The 13,456-nt window shown below is 52.3% G+C and overlaps 1 protein-coding gene across 1 annotated transcript in view; it reads right to left on the bottom strand.

Moving 5' to 3' along the window:
* Positions 1–9,398, bottom strand: part of LOC133343024 (RNA-binding protein 47-like) — a 50,702-nt gene extending 41,304 nt beyond the window's left edge. Inside the window, exons 1-2 of the mRNA XM_061552457.1 lie at positions 9,289–9,398; positions 9,035–9,107 (exon numbers count right to left, since the gene is read on the bottom strand). The gene's annotated coding sequence lies outside the window, so the exon portion shown is untranslated. The remainder of the gene's footprint in view (positions 1–9,034; positions 9,108–9,288) is intronic.
* Between the last annotated feature and the right edge of the window lie 4,058 nt (positions 9,399–13,456).

Genomic DNA, 13,456 nt, shown 5'->3' with positions numbered 1-13,456 from the left:
CAATTGGGCCATTGGGAGAGTGGGGCTGACGGGCACGACGCCTGCCACCCTGCCACCCTCTCCGCTCGGCCGTGGATCCCACACAAAGGCACAGAATGTGCTGTAACACTCTCATATCGCATGCTATAGTATCATAAAATAGCTAAATTTGGTCGCTGGCTGGAGGGAGTGTCACGTCCAAAGGGCGTGTGGCCTGCTATTAATGTGTACGTTGAACGTCTTTCGCACCGTGTGTAGCCAACCGTGATAATCGCAGGTGCGGATATTATTATGATTAAAATGATGATTACCTTTCATAATGCACACATGCAGGAATACAGATATACTGGTAGGAACCTCCTGGTTACACCAACCCACAGGGGAGTATTGTGTCCGTCGTGCAGGGAGGGGCTGTGTGGGGAAAGACGGGCTGGGTGGGGAGGGGAGGGTGGGGAGGGGCTGGGTGGGGAGGGTGGGGAGGGTGGGGAGGGGCTGGGTGGGGGGTGGGAGGGGGTGGGGTTGAGGGGCTGCTCACCCCGTGGTGCCCTTATAAAACTCAACGTTTAACCTACTCACGCCGGCTCGTGCCCACCCTCACAGTCGGGCATATTTGCGGAATACACCACGCCGCCGTTCACCCTGGCCTTTGACCGAGCAACCCAACGTTCCTACCAGCTCCCTCCGCAGGACAATGTGTTCTAGAAACATATATTCGAAACTCACCCATACATTGCGGACCCCTCGCGTCAACATTTAGCGCTTGGCGACGTTGTAACCGATTAGCCTGAGAGCGAGCACGACGACACGAAATCCGCGTACCGCCGAGGACGTGACGAAAGTTCCATCGGCTGCTTGTGGTGGGGTCATTTTTGTTTTTAAACACGAAAAACAGAGAAACAAGCCGACTAACTCAGCGCTGCTTCTGGTGGTAGCGGTGGGCGCGGCCGCTTTCGACGATTTCCCCGAAGGCGCGCGGGAGAGAGGCTGGGAGACCTTCGAGGAGTTAAGCCCCCCTCACGGGTCTCCCAGCGCTTGCAAGAGCCGAGCGGGGCCACGGGCTACTCCGCCTCCTCCACCGCCTGGGCCACGGCCTTTCAAATCGGCGCTCGCGTTCCCGCCCGCCCTCGCGGGCAATCGCTGTGATCACTCGCTGATGCGCCTTTACAATCAACAACGGCGAAGGAGCAGCGGCAGACGGGCGCGCAAGAATCGAATCCGTCCCCTGTGCCCGCACGCGTGCGGCGCGCTGCGTTGTGAACGCTGCGGGTATCGGCGCTGCGGGTGCGGTGCGTGCGGTGTGCGTCGGTGGCTCGTCCCGAGGATGGAGGTGGTGGTGGGTCGAAGGGAGGCGTCGTAACGGGGCGCTGGGACAGGGAGGGAGGGTGGCAGGGACGCTGGGAAGGGGGAGGGGGGTGGCAGGGAGCGTAGCGGCAAGCGCTACGCTGCTCTACGAACCCGGCGACACGGGTTCGACTCCCGCTCACGGCCAACACCCAGTGACGATTATCTGAAACCGGTGCTGGGCATCCCCCTAGGTCGACTCAGCCTCAAATGAGTACCTGGTGCCGTGTGTAAACATCGCCATTGGGGAGATAAAGACGGCCGGGCGTGGTGCTGGCCCGCCCACCCCCTCGCGTACCGTTCCGGCCTTCGTAGGCGCTCGCCAACAGCACTTGCCCCAACAATCAGACAAGGCTCTCCGGGGGATCTTTGTCTTTGTTTGGTGTGGTGGTGGTGATGGGGGTGGGGAGGGGCTAATTGAACGGATCCTTTTGTGGACGCGGTCTTCCGTGTCGGCACTCACGAGAGCTTCGTCGCCGTCGCAGCACAAACCACCGCGCCAACGAAGCGACTGGCAGTGGCCGAGCCTCACGTTTTGGCTTCGGGAACGCTAACGTAGAGGCAGCAGTAGCAGCAGTCCGCACGAGGGTATAGGAAGGCAGGTGACAGCGCTCGGTATACCAATCGTAGCTCACGCGTCCTTCCTAGCTGCTCACACTTTACGCACGTCAAGATGCTACCACCCCCCCCCCCCCCAATACTTGACAACGGCTGTTGGAGATGGATGGGCGTGCAAGTCCACGTGTGTTTGTCTACGGGCGTGCGTGTGTGTCTGTGTAACGAGCTCGCATGCAAATACGCCCGTGTGTGCTCTATTGAGCAAGGGGCATTCATCCAGCACCCCCCTTCCTCTTCCAGGCACCTGAATACATTCAGGTAAAACTACTCCGCTCACTTCACCACCACCCACATTGTGTCACCAGGCACGCAGGTACACAAATAGTAGGGGGCCAGCACCCGCAAGCCTTTACACGCGTTTAGGGTTTGGTGATTCAGCCCGAACTTGTAACGCCTCCTTCGTTTCAATAACGCGGCAGTCGCCAATCGAGTTTAGCGACGCACAAACACGGCCCGCGTTTTATCGCCCGCGATGATGATGGGCACTTTCGGGGCACTTGGGTGCAGCCATGACGATTGCCGATATCAACTGCAACGTATGCGTGTTTGAACTTCTTTCGCACCGTACGTAGCCAACCGTGCTAATCGGAGGTGCGGGGGGAGGAAAACAACCGTATGGGTCTCTGTGTGAGTCTATGGGTCTCTGTGTGAGTCTGTGGGTCTCTGAGTCTGTGGGTCTCTGTGCGAGTATATGGGTCTCTGTGTGAGTCTTTGGGTCTCTGTGTGAGTCTATGGGTCTCTGTGTGAGTCTATGGGTCTCTGTGTGAGTCTATGGGTCTCTGTGTGAGTATATGGGTCTCTGTGTGAGTCTTTGGGTCTCTGTGTGAGTCTATGGGTCTCTGTGTGAGTCTATGGGTCTCTGTGTGAGTCTATGGGTCTCTGTGTGAGTCTATGGGTCTCTGTGTGAGTCTGTGGGTCTCTGAGTCTGTGGGTCTCTGTGCGAGTATATGGGTCTCTGTGTGAGTCTTTGGGTCTCTGTGTGAGTCTATGGGTCTCTGTGTGAGTCTATGGGTCTCTGTGTGAGTCTATGGGTCTCTGTGTGAGTATATGGGTCTCTGTGTGAGTCTTTGGGTCTCTGTGTGAGTCTATGGGTCTCTGTGTGAGTCTATGGGTCTCTGTGTGAGTCTATGGGTCTCTGTGTGAGTCTATGGGTCTCTGTGTGAGTCTGTGGGTCTCTGAGTCTGTGGGTCTCTGTGCGAGTATATGGGTCTCTGTGTGAGTCTTTGGGTCTCTGTGTGAGTCTATGGGTCTCTGTGTGAGTCTATGGGTCTATGTGTGAGTCTATGGGTCTCTGTGTGGGTCTATGAGTCTCTGTGTGAGTCTATGAGTCTCTGTGTGAGTCTATGGGTCTCTGTGTGAGTCTATGTGTCTCTCTGTGAGTCTATGTGTCTCTGTGTGAGTCTATGTACGTGTGTATGTTGAACTTCTTTCACACGGTACGTAGCCAACCGTGCTAATCGAAGGTGCTGGGTGTCGATTTTTTATCGACGTTGCTGAGCGCGGACCCCCCCCCCCCAATGGCCCAACGCGCCGAGTGGCCATATCCGCGTTAGTCATGAGGATGTGAGCAGAACAAAGAATGTTGTTGGTTGTTGTTAGTGGTGGTGGTGGATCGCGTCTCTTTTTGCGGGAACGAGTCGGGCGACCGAGACGCCGCCGGAGTGCTCCACTCCGGGCTGGGCTCTGCCCGAGCCGGTGACTTCTTGTCCCGCTGGCACGTGGTGGCCGCGAGCGGTGGCCACGAGCGGTGGCCACGAGGGGGCCTGGCGAGGCGGGTCACCCAACACCGCGGAAGCCCTGAGAGAGGGCCACTACTTGGAGAGGCCTACGTCCAGCAGTGGACCGATCATGGTTGATGATGATTGCGACGATCTAGTCAGGAAGTGATACCAAAATGCAATCACCTGCTCGAAAGTTAAAGACCGCAATGCACGACTTCGCTTACAGACGAGGAAATAGGTCCTGTTGGCATCACAGCCTGCATGCCAGGCTTATACAGTACATGTGTTGAACGCTAAACTGTGCCTGCTCAACTGTAAACAAAAGAGTAAAGCTATTTTTTCGCGTGTTTGCATCCTCTCTCTCTCGTTCGTATTGCATCTGCCCTGCCTGCATCGTCACAACATGGAGACATTTCCATTCCGCAGGCCTGGCAGGACACGTGCAGACTTCGGTGAGATGACTTTACAGAAATACTCCTCGAGATGTCTTCAATTGCCTCTTAGCCACACTGTGGTTGTACAACCCCTCGCATCGCCTGCTAGGAGCAATCAACCTTTTTATTTATAATTATTATAATCTCCCCCCCCCCCCCCCTCAGAGATGGAGTTTGCAGTGATTGGTGATTGTGCTGAAACAGTGAACTTGTTACGGGTTTTGACTTAAAGCTTTCGTGACTGCAGGAATTCATATTCTTTAGGGTATAATTATGTTTGAACCTATCTACGTCACTTTACCGAAAGACCCAAATAAAATTGTTACGGGTTGGATACCCGGTTGGACCACGGGCTGACCACGGGTGGATGGAACCTAGGTTCGACTCTAGGATCTCCGCGGTGCCTGCTCAGCACTCGACGCAGAACCTGTATTACTGCTTGAGACAGCTGACCAGCTGAATTCAGAGACCAATCTTTTTGTATTGCCCCATATTCATGAACCAGTAACGACAGATCATGTCGCCAGCACACATTACATTAATAGTCCATGACCGTTCATTGGTCAATCCGCGGTTTAATGAAGATCTCCCATCACCTTCCCTTATGATCCCACGATGCAACAATTCGATTTAGAGGCTGTCCATAAATGACGTCACGCGATTTTGGACGATTTTTTACCCCCCCCCCCCCTTCGTCACACGGCATCACAAAAAGTCAGACCCCCCCTCAAATATGACGTCACAAAGCTCGCCCCCCCCCAAAAAATATAAAACATGCTTCAAATCGCTTTAAACTATTGTCATTGTAGTGCGTATTTAATGTGGCGCTGCACTCTGATGTTGTAGGGGAAAACGTTTCTCAAAAAGTCTATTTAATTAAGTAGAACGTGTTGTCTATTTTTATTTAAAGTTGCGCATTTTTATGTGATGTCACATTTCTCACCCCCCCCCCCCTCGTCACACATCGTCACAAATGTTTGACCCCCCCCCCCCCAGGTGCGTGGCGTCATTTATGGACGGCCTCTTGCTATTTAACTATTTTTATTCTACCAGGTAAGGCTCACTGAGCTACATCGCTCTTTTTTAGAAGCGACTTGACCACAATGAAGTGAGCTTATTATCGTGTGGAAATGTTTCGCAGCCAAATATTCTAAAAGTGTGTTTCTCAATGTGCGAGGGACCAACTGGAGGACCCGGAGGAAATTCCTTGCGACCACGGGGAGAACACGCAAACTCCAAATATACAGCGGCCAGAGTCGGGATCTAAATCACGACCTCCTGTATGCCAGGCCAGGTAGTTAACATCTCTACACCGTGGCGTCGATTTGTTTGTTGAATTCCCTCCACGTTCCCTCCTCGTTACAAGTACTCAAAGAAGCCAAAGGAGCATCGGGCAGCTCCCATCGCTGCTTGCAGACCGCAACCAATGAAGGAAAATATAAATTCCTATCGGTGATGACGTGTGGGTAAGGATGTGGGTAGGGGTGTTTGTGTGTATATAGTACAGCCAGATATGGATGTCCCGTAAAGTGAAACTCCCATTGATCGGGGAGGGATATGGGGCTGAGTCAATTATGAAGCACGTTTGCTAACCACCGTGCCAGCCGGCTGACTTGGGTATGAAAGGTCAGGGGTTGCCACCGCTGAGGCTGCAACATCCAGGACGTCGCGCGGAAAGACGAATATCTCACCGATGCTCACAGAGGGGTGAGGCAAATAATAATGCGTTGTCTTGAGTGATGTGTGTATGATTCAAGGCCGTAGCCATGCAGTCAACATTGGGGGGGACAAAATCTTCCAGGGGGTCTGGGGGTCCCCCCCCCCAGAAAAAAAAAATCTACATTTGAAAACGAATTTACTGTCGATTCCTGCCTAAAAGATTTAAAAAATTCACGAACATATAGGATGGACTTTTTTTTTTTACAATAATGTCTAATAGTGTATTGTATTCCATTGCTCTGTTTTTTCTTTTTTACCTTTTCTTATTTCATTGTATGTAATGGCAGAGATTAGGGATTAATACAGTACAACCATAACCACAATCATATAAACAGAAATCTATTTTATAGCAATATATTGGGGGGGACATTTTGAGCATATTTGAATATTGGGGGGGATGTGTTTCCCCCAATATATATTATAATTACGGCCTTGGTGTGATTACTCTGTAATATTCCAGGAAGACTTAAATGTTTTCTCGGACAGCGACCTCAAGAAGAGGACCATCCTGGGGAGAAATAAAAAAAAAAGTCTCAGACCAGGTGGCGACTCGGGTGACGGTCCGTGCCATATCTCGATGGCCCTGTGACTGTCCCATTGTAGTAACAACAACAACAAAAAGCTGCCATCGGCTACAGACACAGCCACCGATGGGGGCCCCAGGACAAACGCCCCGGACAACGACAGCGGTGACGGCGGCGGCGTTTCCGTTGCCAGGCCGTACCCGCGCCACTCTCCCATTGAGGGCATCTCCACGGCGGGGCGAGCACACGAACACAAGCGGAGGATCACCTTCCAAAGACGCCCCCCCCCCGCGCTCTAACGCCCCACCCAACGTCCCCTCCCCTCTAGCGCCCCCCCCCCCTCCTCTAACGCCCCACCTCGCAACCCCCCCCCCCTCTACCCCCCTAATGCCCCCCCCCCTCTAACGCCCTTCCTCTAACGCCCAACTCCCGTCTACTGTCCCCCCTCGCAATCCCCCCCCTCTAGCCCCCCCCTCTAACGCCCCCCCTCTAACGCCCCCCCCCAATGCCCCCCCCCTCTAACGCCCCCCTCCTAACGACCCCCCCTCTAACGCACCCCCCCCCCTCTAACCCCCCCCAATCACCACCGTGTGTACATACAACCCACCCCCCCGTCAACACGAGCGCCACCACCCTCACCACCACCACCACCAACCACCACCACCACCAACCACCACCAACCACCAGTAGCTGGGCAATCTCTTCAGTTCACGCGCACGTCTGAAAGGGAATGCAAATCGGGAGCACTCCGCAAGCAATCCCGTTTGGTTGGTTTAACTTATCGCTTTGTACTTTATTGTTAATATACATATAACAAACACGCGGCCTTTGGCTCCCGCACTGTGGCAGGGACAGGTTCTGCCGGATTGTGCAAGGAAAAGTCGCCGTGCGTGCGGCAGTTTTGTCGTCTCGTGCGTGGCTCAATAAGTGGTCTCACTCGGTGGCCCGCGTACGGTAGGTAGCGCGCTCTATAGAATAGCGACCCCAAACAACCAGGAATAAAAACACAAGGACAATTCGTATTTACATTAATAACCGATTCATGCTTTTTAAAAATGCGTAGATTTTTCGGCCAATTGTATTGTACTATCGATGTGACGTTACGATACAAAGTATCCATTCGGATCTCTGACAGAGCAGTGGAACAACCTTTGTACTACAGTATTAGAAAATGGTCCACGGAAATGTGTACCACAGAGCTACCTTTGAGATCCCTGCACGTGGCCTCTTGCTAAATCAACGTAGGGGGTGGGTGGAGGAGTGATTGCCCACCCGCCCTTCGCTAGAGAGTGATGATTGCTGCCAGGAGAGTCAAATTTATATTTTGAAGTCTCAGAGCTGGGAAATTAGCTCTAGTTGGTGCAGTACCACGTTTATGTGAATGGCCTGTTTTCTGAGCACCCTTTGGTGACCAGGCCGAGACCGCCAACTCGCGAGACGAGATAACCAGGCTCTGGATTCAAACCCAGGCTCTCAGCCGTATCGGCTCAGCGCTCTGACCTATGAGCTCGCCGGCCATATAAAAAATACACATTTAACACCGACCGCTGCTGATGGCGAGTTTAAACCGAGTGCATTGTTCGGATATTTGTACCCAACCATTTTAATGTGTTCAATAAAATACCGCAAAAAAAAGCCAAGTCCAACACATTCCATAACGCGTCTGACGATCTGGCCTTGGACGGCACGGGGAGGGTTGGGAGGAGGGCCCAGCCACACGGCCAAAATCCACTCCCCCCAGCAGCCCACGCTCCTGGCTGCACCCATGCACCACAAGCCGCCCTCCCCCCTCCCCCCTCCTCTGCAGAGGTCACCTGCCGCCCCCTAGTGTCATCGCGGAGCTCACATGACTCCCGTCAGCACAGGCGGCCCATTGGCTCGCCTGGACGAGAGGGGCCTTGTGACTTCGCCTGACCAAAACAAATTGAATAATCGGCGTGTGACGAAATACTACAAACGACAAAACCCACGCAGGACCGTCTGACTACACGTTCTTCATTTCGGTATATTTTTTCCCCCAAGCGGTTACTCGTTACTTAAACTGCATTCGCTGTCTAATTAGGACGCAGATTAAGTAAAAGGTGATAATTTAAAAAGTAATGTTTGCTATAAAAGAAACCAAGACCTACGTAAATCATGTGCGCACTCTCAAGCTTAAGTAAGCCGTACAAAAGGTTGAACTCTAAAAAGATTTGCTTTCAGTGGGGTTTAAGCTTCCACGCCGAGCCCCATAATACGTTAATCACTTTGCATTAAAAATGCCGGGACTGCGTTCCCAACCCGAACTTCGACGCACGATGCACACAGCCTGTTTCGCAAACACCACGGCACTCAGAGACAGACCTACGCCAAGCTAATGACACGCTAACTCGCCTTGCAACCCGCAAACACCATCAACCCCGAAGGGCCCTTCTGCGGAAATGTCAAATCATTCTGGTTCAATCAGCGAAGATTATATGAGTAATAGTTTCATTATTATCCATACCCACTGTATAATCCCCTCCGAACAAAAAAACAACAGCGCATTATTACACACTGTGTTTGCACACATATGGTGAGGGCACGAATAGATTTAGAATATCATCGCGTCATCCAATATGCATGCGCGGCTGGCAGAATTTTGGAATAATTCGGGATACTAATGATTTTAAATGATGCAGACTCACGCCCGCGGGAGACGCAAGCCTCCGTGTCTCACCTGCACTCGAGTTTGATGCCACTTGGGTCTGCCTCCGAGCCAACTTCGATCTGCTTTCCGTCGGCCACACCACCTGAATCAAAATCACAACATATGCAAATCAAGCAGGCTTCTCTCCCTTACAACTCAGCCCGACGATGTTCGATTGATTTTGCATTCCTGCGCCGTTAAATTTTTCTGCGTCGCTTCTCCCGTGATCCGCGCGCGATCAAATGCTCGGATTCTCTGGACGGGAGGGGGGGCTGCTCTCACACCTGGGCTGTGGGTACAACCGTGGGCGCTCGCGAGCCAGACGACGCGGCGAGCCGAGGGAACTTGTGCCGACGACGATGGCCGGAGTCCCCAGCTACTGGCGCTGTCGGAGTTGCGAAAAATCCTCCCCGCCCTTCCCCTCCCCTCCGCGCCCTCCATCCTGCCCACCACCACCGCTACCACCTCCTCCTTCCTCCTCCTCCTCCCCTCTCTCTCTCTCTCGCTCCCAAGCCCCAACGCCAAATCGCACCCCAGCAGAAATCACACCAATGGCAAGTCAAGAGTAAGGATTCGACCCCACGGTGACCTCCGGGACTTAATTAAAAAGCAAACAAAAGCACTACAAAAACCGTAAAGATCAGCAGGCTGGGACCAGCCCACAACGAAACGTAGAGGCGGTGGCGGCAATGGCACGAGCGGACCCCCCCCCCTCCACCGCCCCCCAGTCTCCGCCCCCCCCCACACACCACCACCGCCCAACAAAGCCGCTCTCCATCATCCCTCTTTCCCTGGCACAACTCGGCTCCTAAAAAAATGCCCCCCCCCCACCACCACCTATGCCCCCCCTAAATAAAGGCTATCACGCACATCACGCGCGGTCTGGAGGAACACATTCCTTAGCCGACGACAGACAGATGCTGAGCCAGGGACTTGATGGGGTCCTGTAAAAAATAAACGCACGAGAGATGCAATTAATGTGTGCGGTGAGGACAGGGTCACAGCGCAAATGGTTCTGCTTTATTAAAACATGTTCCAGTGATATTATATTTTTCTTCGTCTTAAACTCGTGGATTTTGTTTAGTTTTTTTGACATTTTATATATATAAAAAAAGATTTGATGAAAAAAATCGGGACGCTTTAAACAATGAATGTTTTGTAATCATTGGAACGCTGCTGCGCGCTACTTTTGTCCAAGAGTTATCGTGAAACAGAACGTATTGCACAATTACTCTGGCACTGTTGTGGCGAGATAGACTTTGCATTCCAGATTATTGCTATTCCAGCGATTCGTTCATTCTTTCTGCGTATAATGTTATCTCGTGTTTTTTACGTCTTTGTGTATGTTGTACCCACGAGCCAACCAAGCAAGGGAGGAAGCCTAAGAGGGCATTCGTGGAGATTGAAACTGATTATAAACTTGATTCACCTAAAGGCGCCTACAATGAGTAAATACGTTTTTTTTCTCGTGATACTAATGAACGCCGACGATGATGATGATTGCAACTGTGACGTCGACAACGTATGAACTCAGCAAGTAAAGAGGAAACTCACGCGGGAGCGGAGCCTGTGAATTCTATCGCCTAATGGCAATCACATCCCCGCAACTCGGCATCTGTCAACGCGCACAGCAACTTCACTGACCGAACCATTATTTTGTATCCATCTCGAGAACATTGCTTCCTGGTTCCTGTCTGTTTCATGTCACCCCCGCAGCTCTGCATTGTTCCCCCCAATCAGCTCCCTGATGTCTATCGCCCCCCACCATCCCCTTCCAGGCCCCCCACCCCCTTCCACTCCTCGTCTCTCCTGCCTCTCCATCAACAAAAAAAAATCCTGCTGAATGTGACATGGGGACAATGGTGTTTGTGAGAAAGAAAAAAAAATCTAGCCTCACGCGCTCAGCTTTGTGCGAGTTTGTCCAGCGTTTGTTTTTTTGCCCTCTTGGCAGAGGCGAGATAAGGAGCTTGTAAACATGGAAACCAGCAGCGCCTTCTCACAACGCCAGCTCTCATTTGGTGGTCAGGGCGGGAGGGGAGTGCTCACGCTGTGTCCTCGGGTCTTATCATCTCAGGTGACACCGCGTGCAAGGTGGCTGCAGCCGAGTGCTTTGTGTGACAAGTCAGGGGTGCAGCTGATGCGTCAGTCAGTCGACCAAGGCCGTAGCCATGGAGTCAACATTGAGGAGGACCAAATTTTCTAGGGGGTCTAGCCCCCCCATCCCCCCCATAAAAAAATCTAAATTTTAAAACAAATTTCCTGCCATTTCCTGCCTAAAATATTTTTAAAAATTCACTAACACATGGGATGGAATTGTTATTAATTTTTACAATAATGTCAAATAGTGTATTGTATTACATTGCTCAGTTTTTTCTTTTTTTAATTTTCTTGCTTCATTGTATGTAATGACAGAGATTAGGGATTTATAAAGTACAACCATAACCACAATCATATGAACAGAAATCTATGCATTGTTATATGAAGACCAGTCCAGATATTGTGGCCAAGGTTTATAAAAAAAAAATACATAACATAGAAATTAGTTTTATATTGTTTACAGCAATATATTGGGGGGGACATTTTTAACATATTTGAATATTGGGGGGGATGTGCCCCCCCCAATATATATTATAATTACGGCCTTGCAGTCAACCCATGCCACCTGCTGAGGTCACGGTCTGTCCCGTGACCTCCTGCCGGCGGGAGTTCGACACTTCACGTCGCCTTGACGTGCACCTTGCCTGGCGCAAGCGCCGTGGTGACGTCAACGCCACTTCCTGGCAAATGACGGCTGCTGTATGACGTGATGACATCACATCATTATCATCACTTAATACGTTTCCCATGCAGTGATGACAATGACGTCAGTATGTGATGAGCGCAGTGTTTTCCTCGCTCTCGAAGAGAGAGAACAACTCAGAGGCACGATGGACCAGCCAAGCGACACGGCAGCTACGCGATGAGCCCGTGCCAACAATTTCCCGAGCTCTGCGGTCCCCTGCATATGAAGGTTCTGTCGACCATTTGACGAGGGGTTTACGTGTGTGGAGGAAACCTGGAGCACCAGGAGCAAATCCTACTCGTGCGAGGGGTGAACGCTCGATCCCGTACAGACGGAGCGGGTGGAATCCACATGTTGGCTGCACTGCATGGTCCTGGTAAGCCAGGGCACGGTTCCTCGCCCTCGCCCACGGGAAGGGAGTTTTAAAAAGAAATGTGTGAGCGTTCAACCAACCCCGCTGTACCGACAGTGCTGCACTAGAGTGCCGGGTGGCACCTGTCCCTGTGCCACGGGAGGCAGTGCACCACAATGTGGTGCCGGGCTGCGCAGGGAGATAAGTGGGTCTCCTTATCCGCCTCCCCCCCCCCCCCCTCTTTTACATCCCAGCGCCTAAGCCACTCAGGCCCCGTGGGCCTCGGTGTAGTCGCACCACCCGCACGCTCGATCCACTGCTGGGCTGGCATCACCACTGTTGCTTTGGTGGCGGAAGCTCCAATTAACCCAATTATCCCGGACGCTATGAGACGCTGCGGCGGTGTATGGCGCTCACATAAAAAAAAATTCAATCATCATCAGAATCCTTATTTGCCTGCACGTCACGAGAAAGTGTAGAACCCGAGGCGGAGTTTTTCACAGCCCCCTCTTTCTCCTTCTCTGCCCTCACTGGACCCGAACCGCGAGCCACCGCTACTTAGCCAGGAGCCGCACGGACGAGCCGAGCCGGTCTCCACACTCACTCACTCTCTCACCCGCGCGCTGGAATCGCAGCTTCAGACTCTTTCGCGAGATGCTTAAACACTGTCCCGCCGCGAGTTGCCGCTTTTTGTTTTCTCGGAAAACGTGAATCTTCCCGGGAGCCTGCCTGTGACATCGCGCTGCTGGTCAGCGTCCTCCCGACATCTCTCACTCCCGCCGTGCGCCATCCGTACCCACCAACACCTCTCCGGGGCTTCGTCAGCCCTGGTAAATACATTGCCAGATGATCTGTGGGCGCGAGGCTCTTCGCGTTGTGTTTCTCGTAAAAGAAAAAAAGTTTTCGTTAGCGGACCGCAGGGGCCCTCCTGGGACAAACTTTGGCCCCGAAAACGCACACAAAGCCTCTGTGTGCCGCTATTGACACATCTGGGGCAGGCGATGGACACCACAGCGCAGGCAAACACAATATTATGGCAGAGAGAAGACAAAAATGCGTTGTAGTTGAATGCACGTCGACCCATGTATATATATTTTTTGTAATCGCACAAGGCTGATTTTTTTGTTATGGTATTAAAAACACGCCATTATGAAACGCTTGTTACGGAAAAACATCGGCCAAAAAAAAGGTACGTCGCCAATTTTGCAAATAGACATTCGCTCGGTGCGAGAGGCTGTACCCCTACCCCTCTCGAGGTGCCCTCTTCTTCACCATGACTGAGACGTCCAGGCGATGCGACGTGGTCGGGCCCGGCTTT

Source organism: Lethenteron reissneri, chromosome 16 (genome assembly GCF_015708825.2).
Source record: "Lethenteron reissneri isolate LAM-NWPU_2019-01 chromosome 16, ASM1570882v1, whole genome shotgun sequence".
Classification (NCBI taxonomy): Eukaryota; Metazoa; Chordata; class Hyperoartia; order Petromyzontiformes; family Petromyzontidae; genus Lethenteron; species Lethenteron reissneri.
This window is presented reverse-complemented; position numbering and strand designations above follow the sequence as displayed.